The following is a 15547-nucleotide window of genomic DNA, read 5'->3' on the forward strand; positions in this document are numbered from 1 at the left end:
TAAAGTGCATTCTACTGCCATGCTGCATTTGCTCAGAGTGTAATTGAATGTTCATCTACCTCTATCTGCATTTCCAGGATATGGTTTTGTGGCCAGGGAAGCAGAGGGTCCACCAGACTAGCAGCTTGAATGAGCATTTCACTGATGTCTGTGCACCACTTCTAATGCTTTCCAGCACTTATAATGAAGGCCCAGAAAATCATTTACCACCACTTGACAGCTGTCTTGCATTTTTAAAAACTCCATTATGGACATCTCTTAATAGGCAATTTCTTTTACCAGGATATGAATGTTCCAACTGGTCTTAGTGTTGTAAAAATGGCAGCATCCACTGACCCATGAGGACATCCATTGGAGAACTATGTAAGTTTACCAGCATATAGTGGGAGTGTGACCCTTCTTCCCACACTGCCTGGTGTTGGGCTATGGGTTTTTGTGGTGATGGAAAAGTTACGGATACCATGCTTTCTCTGTCTGTGACTTTTCTCTGTCCATGATTTTAATAAAGCACTTAGGTGAAGGGCAAAGCCTGGGAGGGGTGCTGAAGACCAAGCCCACCCCACAATAGAAGCTCCAGTCCTGTGGGGCTGGGCCTGGCTCCTTGTTCCTGGAGTTGTGACTTAGTGCATAGGGTCATGGAACCTCTCAGATTTGGCCTGGGTGTCAGTCAGGCCAAATCAGGACAGGGTGGCAGTCAGGCCAAATCTGAATGAGTGGTGTTGCGATATGGCAAGGAGCTGCTGCTGCCCAAGGTGAACGCAAAGACATGTTTGCTGTCAACCTCTGAGCCCAGCCTTATGGGACATAGAAGCTATCGCTTCCCAGGGTGGTCTTGCTCTCAACCTCTGTGCTCAGCTCTAGGGGAGTTAGGAGCTCCTGCTGCCCAAAGTCAGTGCACTGTGGGCTCACTCTCCAGCCCTCTCCCAGGGCCTCCTACCCCTGGGGGCAGGACCTGGCCCCCCACATAACCTCATGACTTTACACAGTTTCGACCTAAATCTGTGACTTGGATTCACTGGGAAAGCTATCAGTTCTATGCTCTCCTTTCTTCTCCCTCATCCCCAATAAAAATGAACAAAGGCCTTATCTGCACTAGAGAAGTCAATCGGCAGTATAGCAACTCATTATTTTACACTCATTGTTACACCACTGCTTGATAATGTCATGTTGCACCAGTTTAAAGACTTCATTTTTTCCTATATCCACCCTAGTGTTATGTGCATTAATGGAGGTGCAGTGCCCTCTAGAAATATATTCTCAAGTTCTCATTACTGCTCCTTGGAGCAGTTTATTCTTACTACAGTAGGTTGGGCTGCGGATTTATTAGTGCATTTTTAAACAGAAATCATGAAGCAGTCAGAGTAAATTTAATCAAACTGTTAAGACCTCTGGGCAAGTTGACAGTTGAATACATAGTAGAAATTCTACTTCTTCTGCAATGATTTGTGCACTGTGGGATAGCAATGGAAGACTATTTGAACCAACTGTGTTACCATAGTAGTGTGATATGTCCATGCAATTATTGAATTGATCAAGCAAACACCAAGTGTAGTTTACCTTTATTTGGAATCTGAATAATTTGCACCTGTCAAAAAATTGACGATAAGAACCTGCCACAGTTTATCAGACCAATGGTCAATCTAGCCTGTTATCCACAGTAGCTGGTACCAGAGCTTCAGGGAAACTGTACAGAACACGATCCACCAGTCATACCCTTCCTGCTTCTGGCAGTCAGAGGTTTAGGGTTGTCCCAAACATGGGGACATCTTGGCTAATAGCCAGATTAATTTATCAGGTTCTTTTTGAATGAAGTTATATTTTTGACTATGACATCATCCCATGGCAATGAGTTCCATAGGTTAATTGTGCATTGTGCAAAGAAGCATTTCCTTGTTTTGGTATTCAGCCTACTGCCTCTTAATGTCATCAGTAACCCCCTGGGTTTTGTATTTTGTGAAAAGATAAACAACACTTCTCTATTAGCTTTTTCCACACCATTCATGACTGCATAGACCTCTCTCATACCCCCCACAGCTGACTATCAAATTTGTGAATGAACAGCATGCCCCATCAACAGAAGGGCAAATCAGTTGTTTTTGTTCCAGTATTTTTTGTCATTCTGACCCCTCTCACACTCCATTCTATTGTACAAATTAACCTAGGATCCCAACTTTCTAATAAAAAGGTAATTGGAAGTGGCTATTGACCACAAACTGTTGCTGAAGGTGCAACTAAGGTTATTTTAGGGAAGGAAGAGAATGTACACATCCACCTCCTGCAGGCAAGCTAAATGTATCTGAAAATTTTTTGCAGCTTTCACAGGAGATACAATGGGCTGCCCTTCCCTGCACTGCTCCTGCTGCCTGGGATGGCACTAGGGTTGCCAACCTTCCAGGGATTGTCCTGGAATCTCAAGGAATTAAATGAATCTTTAATTAAAGATTGTCATGTGATGAACGCTTCAGAAATAGGGCCAACACAAACTGGCATCCTCGATGGCAGGAGGCACACACCCTCAAGCTCCTGAAGAGTCCGCCTTTCCCTTCACTCCATTCCTCTTGATCTACTGGGCTCCAGTCAAAAAGTGCAGCATCTGGGGGCTGTGGGAAAAGATTTCTGACTTGGCCCTGCTTTGAGCAGGGGTTGCACTAGGTGATCTCCTGAGGTCCCTTCCAACCCTGATATTTTATAACCCAGCGAGGCATGGGAGCCTGCGCCCGCTGCATTCACATACAGTGGCAGGGGCCCCGCCCGGCAGGGGCCACTATCGCACCCTCGCTCCGCTCTGTACGCTGGGCGAAAGCCCTGGCGGGCGGCTCCCGGGGGCGCAGCGCTGGGGACACGCCCCGAAGGCGGGTGCTCAGTCAAGCCGTGCCCCAGGCCCAAGCTCGCGGTGGTCCAACCTGTCTCCGCTGAGCAGCCGCGGCCGCGCTGTGAGAGCCAGCGCCGACCACCACCAAGCACTGCTCGCTGAGTCTGGGCCAGTCGCAAGAGCGTCATCGATGGCGCATGCGCACTGCCAACAGCTAGCGCCGTCTGCCCAGCTGAACCGAATCTCTCCCCTGCACGAGAAGAGCCGTTTGCCAACTGAGCGCGCTCACAGGCTACCAGGCTCTGGCGCGCGCACCTGCTCAGCACTCTTACTCCCGGAGCGCGCTCACGCTCCCTGACGCGCGCTCCGCGCTGTCTGTGTCTCTCGCGCCCCCTCGCTCAGTCAGTCGGAGCCTCCGTTAAGCGACAGCAGGATCCTGTTTCCGTATTTTTTACTTCCCCCCGCCCCCATCCGCATCCGCGCGCCGGCGCCTCCTTAGAGCCGGCACCCGCAGCAGGAGGGGAGCCCGCGGGCGGCCGGTGCTGCCACTCGGGTAAGGGGTTGCGGGGTCCGCGCGAGGAGCCGATTCGGGGCTGCTCCAGCTGCCGCTCCCCATCCCTCCCCGGGCCTGGGCTGCGGAGGCTGGAACGCTGCTCAGCGGCTGCCGGCGGTGGGGGAAGGGGAGAGCGACCCCCGCCGGTTGCCAGGCTCCCCACGCGGTGGCAGGAACCGGGGCCTGAGCCGCTCGGGAGCAGGGAGCGGCGGGGCCGTTGGCCGGACGCGGGGAGCTGCTTGCGAGTCCCGAGCTCCCGCAGCGGGTCGCAGGGGGAGAGCGGAGCGGGGTCCGCGGGCGGAGGCTGCGCTCCGGGAGTCGGGCTGCCGCGGGGGTCGGGGAGGCGAGCGCCGCTGTGGTTCTGCGCGCCGCAGCAACGAGTGAAGAGGTGGCGGCAAACTTCACTCACCCGGCAGATGCCCCGGCCCTACTGCCGTCTCTGCAGGGTGAAATGACGAGCAGAAAATGCTGGTCCTGGATCTCCCGTGAGTCCCCTTAACATGAAGGGCGCCGGGGAGCCCAGAGGAGTAATTGCCCCACGAATCCGCTCCGAAGTCAGTTACTGCCGGGCGCTTGCCCACACGAGGATCTTTAACCATGTTCCACAGCGTATTAATTTACAGGAGTTTGAACTGTAGTCTAGACAGGGGACTGGTGCTTGTTCCTAGGCACGTCTAATTCTAGGGATGCCATGGCAGTTGATTGTTTATGGCAGCACCCGCTGTGTTCTAGTTGCTTTCCAAACACCCAGAAAGGATGGGCCTTGTTTAAAAAAACACACACAATGTAAAGACAGACCAGTAAACAGGGGTTAGGGAAAGGGGACTAGGGTAGTCATATTACCTGCAATTTATTACTCCAGTCATCTTACTTGTTGCCTTGTGCTCTCATGAAACTGTTTGTTTATATCGCCTTGTTGTCTCATTATTTAGATACCATACAGCACTTGAGTGCAGAGGTCCAGACATAAGCTATATGTTGTAGGATTGGGCTGTAGACTGTAAACTCTTTGAGACAGAGACGGTTTTTGGGTTTGTCTACACTATGGAGATTATACTGACATAGCTAGGTCAGCATAGCCTTATAGCATTGACACAATTTATGCTGACAAAGGAATTTTTCTGTCTTTGTAGGAACACCACCACTCTAAACAACGTGAGCTATGTCAAGCACTCTTCTGTTAATATAGCTATGTCTACATTCGGAGTTATGTTGGCATAATTATGTCGGGTATATGTGGTTTTTTTTTTTTTTTTTTTTTTAACACCCTGACTGACTATGCCCATATAACTCTCATGTGTAGACCAAGCCTATACGTGTACAGCACAGAGTAGAGTGGGGCCATGGCTGGCCCACGCTACCCTGTTGGTGCTACTCCAATACAGATATTATATAATAATAAATTTATGGCTGGGAAACATACTTTTGTTCTGCTTATATTAGAATTTACAATCATGTTTAGTTGATATATTACAGTAGCATCTTTAATAATTTTCTATCAATTTCTAGGCATTGTCTAACGGTCAAGGGGATACTTCAAAATGGCCATTTTGAAGTGAGGTGGTTCTTAGGTTGCACAATATTATCAGGTCCATTTTTTGAAAATCATCCTTATCTTAAGTAATGAAAAACTCAAAGGTGTAAACTGTATGGGCAACTGTAAAGGCAGTTGATATTTGCTGGTTCCCTGTGGGTCACTAAAAACAGATTTTACAGGAATCTTTTTACATGTATTAAACTTCACAATCAACAATATTTATATTGGTGACTACAATTTGAATGGCAGACTTGTATTTTTAATAATCTGTATTTGCTTGGATGTTGCAGCTATACAAGTTTGTACATTGCCAAAGTTGTATGAGCACTGCCTAAAATAATTTCAAGATAAAATCATTGTGCAGTGAAGCAGTGTTTTGCTAAGTTCCCTCCCCATACACACAACAAACCAACCAATTTTTCCATGTGTAAAGTGTAATTAATTATTCATATTTCTGAGCAAGCTATTCAGTAATGAGGATAAAGTAAGAAGCAAACACTGGAATGCTGAATTGCACAAGTTCAGTATCTCAGACAGACAACTGGAGATATGTATCTGACAGCTGAAAAATGTAAGGGGTCTTAGAGTTGTAACTGCTTTTTCTCTTGTTTCTTGCTTTGTTTAGAATCTTGCTGAGTAAATTAGTTAAGCAACCAAAAGGAAACTTTATGACTACAACAACAGATGTAAAACATCTTTATACTTGCTCCAGAACAAGTGGATTAATTAATAAAATTAGCAAGGATACTAAGATCCATAGAAACAAGGAGGAGTCCTTGTGGCACCTTAGAGACAAATTTATTTGGGCATAAGCTTTCATGGGCATCAGATACATCTGATGAAGTGGGTTCTAGCCCATGAAAGCTTATGCCCAAATAAATTTGTTGGTCTCTAAGGTGCCACAAGGAGTCTTCATTGTTTTTGCTGATACAGACTGACATGGCTACCACTCTGAAACCTAAGATCCGTAGGGTTTTACTAGTTTCTGTAACTAATTTTAATTGTTTATGAACACTGTCTTAAGTTTTCAAACGAAGAGATTAGTTTGAGTGTATAATGGAATTGTGTTGATGAGAAATATTTTAGACAGTTCCAGAAATACCCATCTGATTAAGGAGAGTTTTGATCTGTTCAAACCAATTGTAGCTGTATAAATGAGTGCCCTGCTTACCCATTGTATTTTAGATTGAATGAATTTCAAAGTCTTGTTTGTGGATTTTGGATATTTATTTTGTGATCATTCCTTTCAGCATAATTTCAGGGATTCAGTGATACCTTCTGAAAGAAATAGTTGAATTTGAGTACTTAAACTTTTTGTATAGTCAGAGTTTAAAATAAGAAGTAATTACAATATTGTTAGGCTGGTCTGGAGGGGGAGCTAGTGCCAAAGCAAAATATAACTTAATTTTTGCTAGAATCATTCAAAAGCCTGCAGATCCGTTTCCAGTTTGACTCTGGGATATACCTATACCATAAAGAAAAGAAATGTAGATGATTTATGGTAGACCATTCAAAAAACTGCAGCTCTCTTTCCAGTTTGATTACATGAGGCACAGTACAATACAATCTAATACAATAAAGAAATATAGCTAATGCATACTATAGCTGAATGTTTATAATGTATCTGTACTAAATGCTTACTATACATCATGTAAAAAAAGGTATACATATGTATTATATACACATATATATTATATGTGTTTGTGCGCAAGTATGGGGAGACAAGCCCAAACTCCTCTACTAACATAAGTTTACAAAGTCAAGCATTCACAGGTTAGGAAATGCCAGAGTTAAGATTGGCTGTACAGCCTTAATTCAGACCCATTGTGCATATGCATTATGATACAATCTTTAATTACATGATCACATACTATTTTTCCACAGGACCCCCTGCCTCATTCAGTGCACAGGATAAATCTGCTCTAGGGATAAATCAAAGTTGAGTAGGAAAGTAAACTCTTGTTTTGTAGGATTCCATCCTCATTTGTTGGGCAATTTTTGAAACATATGTAACAAATGAGGCAAAGGTTTGTAAGAAGAGAAAAAATGGTGTCTTATAGTTAAAGCAGATGAATGTTGCCCTGGAGAATTGGATTCTATCCCTTCCTTTGCTACAGAGTTTCTGTGTAATGCTAAGCAACTCACTTAAACTAGACTTTTTACAGTATAAATGGTTACTAATTATGTGTTTTTCATTTTCTGGGTGCCTGGCTTGAGATCCTGGGTCTGATTTGCAGAAGTGTTGACAGCTGCAGTTGAAGTTAATGGAAACTGTGCTTCGAATATATATAGTGCTAAATAATCCTAAAAAATCAGATTGGGCACCCAAATTTAGTGGATACTTTTGACCTTGATCTCTTTGTGCCTCAATTCCTCATCTGTAAAAAGGGGTGATAATAGCCCCTCACTTCAAAGGGCTGTTGTGAAGATAAATTCATTAATGTTCATGAAGCACTCGGATACTGTAATGATGAGCATCATAGAAAAGCCCATGAGGAATCTGATAAATTTGTTTTTAGAGCAGGGTTTGAATAGTATGCGATAAAGACAGTATGGAGCAACACATAGAACAGTGTGGAAAAACAAAATATCAAATAGTTAAGCAAGCACCATTTGTCCTATGCACTGAATGAGATGGGAGTTCTGTGGATAAAACAATATATGATCATATATTTAAAAACTCAAGTATCAGAGGGGTAGCAGTGTTAGTCTGGATCTGTAAAAGCAGCAGAGAATCCTGTGGCACCTTATAGACTAACAGACGTTTTGGAGCGTGAGCTTTCGTGGGTGATACCCACTTCGCTTCGGCTGCTTAGTGGAAATTCAGGGCAGTATATATGCTACAGCAAGCTAGAGATTAGAGTTAGGTTCAATCAGGGAGGGTGAGCCCTGTTTCTGCAGAAACAGAGAGGAGAAACTGGTCTGTCGTGGCACCTTCACAGTCTTGTTTAGTCCTGAGCTGATGGGTCAAATTGCAGATGAACTGAAGCTCAGCGTCTCTTTGAGTCTGGTCCTGAAGTTTTTTGCTGCAGGTGCCACTTAAGTCTGCATGGTTGTGGCAGGAGGTGAAGTGCTCTCTTACAGGTTTGTATATGCATTCCTGATATCTGATTATCCATTATCTTTCCGTAGGACTGTCCGTTGCCGATGTACATAGCAGAGGGCATTGCGGCATCTGATGGGTATATTACATTGGTGATGTGCAGGTGATAAGCAGTTGATGGTATCGTGCTGATCGGGTTAGGTCTGTATGGTGTCGTGGTGAGGATATATGGCAGAGTGGCATCGAGGTTTGTTGCATGGATGTCTGAGCTAGAGTTACTAATACGTGTGCAGTGCGGTTGAGATACGTTTCAGGTTGCAGTGTCTGTGGCAGATGGCTGCACCAAGACCTGTGAAGTGGGATCATGTCGGAATGGTTGAGACCCGATATCGCTGGGGTTTAGCTGGGGGCTGTATGTGATGGCAGTGGAGTCGTGTTTCTTTCTGGTTGTCTGCAGTAGGGGCTCTGGTACACAGTCTGGTTGTGTCTGTTTCCTAATTCTCGTGCGGGTATTGTAGTTTGAGAATGCTGGTGGAGTTTGTAGGTGGTGGTCTCTGTGCTGAGGGGTATTAGGGCAGATGCGTTGACCTCGTGCTTGGCGTCTAGACAATGGATGTGGTGATGTGCTGGATGGACTGGAAGCATGAAGGTAGGCTATACGTCGTAGTTCACCAGTTCATCACCTGCACATCACCAATGTAAATACGCACTTATCAGCAATGCCCTTGCTATGTACATCGCCAAACTGGACAGTCTTACGGAAAAGGATAAATGACATAAATCAGATATCAGGAGTGGCATATTACAAACCTGTAGGAGGCACTTCAGCCTGGGCCACACTAGCAGAACTTAGGTGGCCATCCTGCGCAAAAAACCTTCAGACAGGACTTCAAAGGGAAACTGCTGAGTTCAGTTCATCTGCAATTTGAACCATCAGCTCAGACTAAAACAAGACTGGGAATGGCTTGCCAATCTAAGACCAGTTCCTCTCCTTGGTTTTCAACCTCAACTGCTAGAACAGGGCCTCATCCTCCCTGACTGAACTAACCTCGTTATCTCTAGCTTGCTTGCTAGCATATATATACCTGCCCCTGGATATTTCCACTACCTGCGTCTGACGAAGTGGATATTCACCCACGAAAGCTCATGCTCCAATACGTCTGTTAGTCTATAAAGTGCCACAGGATTCTCTGCTGCTTTTATTTAAAAACTGTTTCACAATGCATATGCTGAATTAAAGTTTCACAGGCAACATTAATTTTCTGGCATTTTCTAAGTTGAGCTTGTAACCTTAAAAATGTTTGTATTATCTAATTTCCTAGGTTTAAAAAAAAACAACAGAAAACCACAAGAATTTTCATCATATAGACACCGACATGAGTCATCAACAGGTTTGAACCTTCTGATCAACCACACAGACTTCTGCCACTTGTGCTGATGGAATAAATGCTAGCAGTATTAGGCTGTCATCATCTGTGTGGACTAGTGCTAGAGAGGGATGAGACATGCTTTTTGCCAGTAGATTTCACAGTTGTTTGCTGACAGCAGAGGACTGGTGAGATGCAAGAATCTTGGGTTCTGTTCCAAGTTATGGAAAGAAGTGTGTTCTGGTGGGCATAGAGTCTTCTGTTTTTCCTTCTCCCTGCTCCAAACTGTGACCCCCGCTTCTGATCTATCCCTTACATTCTGTCTCTTCCTCATTTTGGCTCCTCATCTCAATCCTGTTCTCCTCACCTTTTCATCCCAGCTTGTCTCCTTGACCAGAGAGTTCTAGTCTCACCTCTTCAGACACCCAGTTCCGGTGTCTCCCTCCAATCCCAGTCCCCTTGCCAAGCCAGTTCCAATTCCCTCCCTCCTGGGCTTCCAGCTAGTCTGTTTCTCTCCCACATCCTGGTTGCCCATCCCCTTTGGATCCCAGTGCCAATCTTCCTCCCAGGCTCTTTGGCCAATCTCATTGTCCTGCACCCTCCCCGCAGCTCCATGTCCCAATCTCTTCTCCCAGGCAGCCCCAGTTCTCCTCCCCATACCACAACTCCTCATCATATCACTGATTCTCCCCTCATGTCACTGGTTCTGAGCCCCATTCTCTTTGCCCAGCTAGTCCTAGTCCCCTTTCCCCATCCCACTTACTGGCTCCCAGTCTTCTCCTAATACTCTTTTATTTCTGGCTCTTAGACCTTGCCCCCCCAGTCCCACTTTCCCTCTTCCGTCCCCCCCCCCCCCCCCCCCCAATCTCAGCAGATATAGCTCATCCTCTCTGTGTTCATATTGGACAGCTTCTTCCTCCATGTTTCATTGAGAGCAGTACACAGGAGAGATGTGGCTCCCTGCTTTCATTTCTGGTGCCTGCACCAGGACCCAGCACAGCCTGCAGCCTCCCAGAGCTGTAATTGCAGGGGAAGTCCTACTAAGTCCCCTACAGCCCAGGGCTGGAGCAAGCTCAGTGCAGATGGATTCAAGGAATTTATCTGCTAAAATTATATAGTCTCTATTGTGCAAACTGATATTTTTTTATTTTATTTTTTTTTAAAAAAGCCAAATTTGGGCAGATTTTCACAGGAATGGCAAAAATCACATCCCTGACACACAGGCCACTCCTCCTCTGACAAATTTCAGGTCCCTGATCAAATGCATTGGGGTGCGAAAGCTGCTCCAAGAAAAGGTTGCCATTTTTTTTCAGCCTGGGCAAAACAATGTGTTTTTCTCTAGCTTTGTTCTTGAAAACATCTGAACTGTGTTTCCTGATTTTTTCCAAAACAGTTCAGCCTTGGGTGTACACTTGGAATGGCAAAGTTATATTCAGCTGAAAACTGTTTTATAATAAGGAATGTCTGCTAACCTTAATAATAGGTGGTACTGCCAGCCTCGTCTATAATTAAGGATAAGATTATGTCACAGATTCTGTGACTTTCAGATACCTCTATGATGTTTTCAGCTTCAACCCCAGGGTGGTAGGGCTGGAGCTCTCAGCAGGTGTGGGGACCCTAGAACTCTCAGCCAGCATGTCGGGGAGGAACTCCTGAAGCTCTCAGCTGGCGTGGGCGGGCCTCCCTCATGGGAGCTGTTGGCTGCTGCAACAGTGGGTGCTGGATCCCCTGCCCCTTCTCGCACTGGGGCTCGGGCTCTTCCCCTGTGCTTGATCTTGTAATATTTTAATTTCCAGTGGGAACCTTTTCCTGATGATGTAATACTGTTGAGAATTGGTGGTCAATTCTGAGTTTAAAACTTCAAAATTTAAAACATTTGTGTTAAAATTGTCCCATTGTTTGAAATCTTGTTAACCCATACTAGCAATCTTAAAAGGAACATAAAATACAGGGTTATGGGGGAAGGAGAAGAGGATATTCCCATGTTGTTAGTCTGATCACAACATTTTTGTTAAATATCTAGCCTCAAGTCTTTAAATCATAAGCATGCCTGATTAAATGATTGCCTGTTATTAAATGATTGTCAGGTGGTGCTTTAATTGTGATGCAAGCTGCCATCAGCAGATATTCAACTGATACTTCACTGAAGATCTCAACACCTCTGGTGGCTGGCAAGTGGGGATCCCAAGATCTCTTTGTAAGTGGTGTTTTCTGTAACAAAGCATAGTCAATTACCAGGGGATCCACAGGAATCCATTTTACCTAGTTCCTTTTAGCATCAGCCAACATGAAAATGTGATCTACATAGTTTACTTTTTTGCATATTGTGATATAGCAGGACCAGGGAGCAGTGGGACAGTGGTAGAAGGGAGATATATAAACCCTAGGCTAATTAAGGTGTAGTTCCCTGTAGACTAGGGAGGGTTGCTACAGGTTAATTGGAGCACCTGTAGTGAATTAAGGCCCTGTCAGGAACCTAATAAACCCCCCTGCTTCAGGCAGTCAGGGGTGTAAGGAAGGAGAGAGGACTGGAGTTTTGAGGTGTGTTGCTAAGACTTGTAAAAACAGAGAACTGAAGGGAGGGAGACTCTCTTCCCTAGCATCAAGGACCGAGGGTAACCCTACCAAAGGGGGAAGAGGGTAAGAAACTCACAGGGTTGAGAGGGGCTGGGGCTCAGTGCAAGGAGCAAACCCAGACCCCTCCCCTGCTTCCCTTCTCTACCACCTTCGTGCCCCAAAAGCAGGGGCAAGGGGTGGTGTTTTAGTCCCCCGCCAACAAAATTTTGTCAAAATATATAGTGTTCAAAATAAAATGGAATACTTCACAGCTGAATACAGAGCTATAAGGGATAATTCTCAAGTCTAGAATTTGAGGTCTGCATTGACATTAATTACCCTGTGATGGACATTCAGAAAAAAAAGTTGGTATCCTTCCACAAAATCGGAGTTGCAGTTGTACAGCATTCTTTCTTTGTCTGCTTGGTAACATTATAGTGCTAAGATGAAAGTAGTTATAATTTCTTTTAGGGCTGTCCACTAATTGCATTAATTAAATTGCAATTGCAGTTTTAATTGCACTGTTAAACAGAATACCAACTGAAATTTATTAAATAATTTTGGATGTTTTTCTACATTTTCAAATATATCGATTTTTAAATTACAACACAGAATACAAAATGTACAGTGTTCACTTTACATATTTGATTACAAATATTTGCACTGTAAAAATCATAAGGAATAGTATTTTTAAATTCACCTTGTACAAGTACTGTAGTGTAATCTCTTTATTGTGAAAGTGCAACTTACAAATGTAGGCTTGTTGTTTTTTTTTTTTGTTACATAACTGCACTGAAAAACAAAACAACAAAAAAACTTTAGCACCTACATGTCCACTTGGTCCTACTTCTTGTTCAGTCAATCGCTAAGACAAACACGTTTGTTTACATATTTGGGAAATAATGCTGCCCGCTTCTTATTTAAAATATCACCTGAAAGTGAGAACAGGTGTTCGCATGGCACTTGTGTAGCCGGCGTTACAAGGTATTTGCATGTCAGATATGCTAAACATTTGTATGTCCTTTTATGCTTCAGCCATCATTCCAGGGGACATGCTTACATGCTGATGATGCTCATTTAAAAAAAAAAAAAAAAAGCGTTAATTAAATTTGTGACTGAACTCCTTGGGGGAGAATTGTACGTCTCCTGTTCAGTTTTACCTGCATTCTGCCATATATTTCATTTTATAGCAGTCTCGGATGATGACCCAGCACACGTTGTTTATTTTAAGAACAGTTTCACTGCAGATTTAACAAAATACAAAGAAAGTACCAACGTGAGATTCTTAAAGATATCTACAGCACTCGACCTCAGGTTTAAGAATCTGAAGAGCCTTCCAAAAATCTGAGAGGGATGAGGTGTGGAACATGCTTTCAGAAGTCTTAAAAGAGCAACATTCCAATGCAGAAACTACAGAACCGGAATCACCAAAAAAGAAACTCACCCTTCTGCAGGTGGCATCTGATTCAGATGATGAAAATGAACATGCATCGGTCCGCACTGCTTTGGATTGTTACCTATCGGAACCCATTGTCAGCATGGATGCGTCCTCTAGAATGGTGGCTCAGTACAGTACTTGTACTTCTATTAGGTGAATTGAAAAATACTATTTCCCTTGTTTTTTACAGTGCAAATATTTGTAATAAATAGTGACCACCGTACACTCTGTATTCTGTTTGTAATTGAAATTAATATATTTGAAAATGTAGAAAACATCCACAAATATTTAAATAAATGGTATTCTATTATTGTTTAACAGTGATTAATCATGATTAATTTTTTAAATTGCTTGACAGCCCTAGTTTCTTTTGAAGGTAGTATAGTTGGAGAGAGGTTTAATAGTGAAGAATGTTACTCTGACAATTTTTACTTTGTAGAATTAACAATTTTGTAAAAGTGTTTGGAATATTATTGTGCATATCTTGTGGCAGATGATTCTGGTTAGTTGCATGATTTTTTCTGCCCAGGATATTTCTGCTAATCTTTTTTAATATTTTGTGTATTATAAAAGTACTGTAATAATACAGGTTAGTGCTGTTGCAGCTAATTCCTGATATTTTTCGTTAGCCTTTTGAATTACTTGGATTAAACTTTTCTATAATTTAGTTAAAAACACTGATTGTTATATAAATTCTATGATGAAAATAATGGCTGTCCTTAAACTCTTTCAGATCTGAAGACTTAAACCTGTTGTTTTGTATATATACATATTTGTATTCAGACATAGAAGCAGGTTTTATGAACAAATCAATAGCATGAGCTGCATGTAGTAGGTGAGCATGCAAAGGTTACTTTTTTAACTTCCATAATTAACAACTGTTCTCTAGAAAATAGAGTGGTTGGGAGCGTAAGTCTTAATACTTTGTAATAGAATAAACATGCATCTGCTGTGGGGAAAAAAATGGTCCAACTCTGTATACAAAAGCCTAGAAATTCATTGTACCGCTGCTGAGTTGTGACCCTTCAGAAAAGCAGATAGTACACATGTGCTTTTGCCTCCACATAAACCCAATTAATTAAATTGGCACATTAACTTATGATAACTTTTTCCTCATGCTTGGTGAGTATAAAAATGCTTTTGTTGAATAAGAAAAACGTGACTTGTTGCAAAAATGTGTTGAAGTATTAAAATTGACAAGAGCCTTGGAGGTCTCTCTTCAGCTTCCCTATCTTTTGTTTTGACATCACCGTAAGTAAGGAACATACTTGAAAAATCATTGAGACAAGCAGTTCAGTGAGCCAGAGCTTCTGATAACCTCAGCTGTGCCTGGAGAGGGCACAAGAGACTCAGGATCATAACTAAACATTTATGGCTAGACCTTGATTTGTTATATTAAGTACTTAAAAAATAAAGTTACAATAAGATTTTTTTTCTTAATTTTTGCATAATGTATAATAATGCAAACAGCACAGGAATTCCCATAGCTAGGGGTCTGTCAAATTCACAGCCATGAAGAATGTGTCACGGACCATGATATCTGGTCTTTAGTCTTCTGTATGCTTTTACCCTGTACTATACAGATTTCATGGGGGAGACCAGCGTTTCTCAAATTGGGGGTTCTGGCCCAGAAGGGAGTTGTGGAGAGGGGTGTACCAAGGTTATTTTAGGGGGAGTCGTGGTATTTGCCAGCTTTACTTCTGCTTTACCTTCAGAGCTGTGTGGCCAGAGAATGGTGGCTGTTGGTCTGGCTGCCCAGCTCTGAAGGCAGCACCCTGCCAGCACCAGCACAGACATGAGTGGCAGTACCACAACACCCCCCCCCGCCTCCATAACTTTATGACCCCCCCCCCCCCAACTCCTTTTTGGGACAGGATCCCTACAGTTACAAAACCTGAAATTTCAGATTTAAATAACTGAAATCATTAAATTTGTGATTTTTTTTTTTAAATGCTATAACTGAAATTGACCAAAATGGACCATGAATTTGGTAGGGCCCTATACATGGTAAATCAGACGAGTACTCTAGTCAGGTAAACTGTCTAATAGTAGCCAATACCAGCTCCTGCAGAGCAATGTGGCAGGAATTATTCTGTGAACAGGTTATTACATAACTGCCCATAGTGAAAACAACTTCCAATTCTCCCCAGTAATTAGGGCAATTGGGACTTACAGTATTTCAGGTGAAGGTTCTTAATAGTCTTCTTTAATCCTAACTAACCTAAATTATTGCTATCTGAA

General features: G+C 43.2%; 1 protein-coding gene across 3 annotated transcripts in view; it reads left to right on the top strand.

The window, feature by feature from the left end:
* Positions 1-3212: 3212 nt before the first annotated feature.
* FUT8 (fucosyltransferase 8) overlaps positions 3213-15547 on the top strand; it is a 235515-nt gene continuing 223180 nt past the window's right edge. For 2 of the 3 annotated variants that reach the window (XM_075065316.1, XM_075065318.1), the window contains exon 1: positions 3213-3365. The gene's annotated coding sequence lies outside the window, so the exon portion shown is untranslated. The remainder of the gene's footprint in view (positions 3366-15547) is intronic. The other variant, XM_032776067.2, reaches the window with a different exon arrangement.

The sequence above is a fragment of the Chelonoidis abingdonii genome, chromosome 4 (genome assembly GCF_003597395.2).
Source record: "Chelonoidis abingdonii isolate Lonesome George chromosome 4, CheloAbing_2.0, whole genome shotgun sequence".
NCBI classification, from domain to species: Eukaryota; Metazoa; Chordata; order Testudines; family Testudinidae; genus Chelonoidis; species Chelonoidis abingdonii.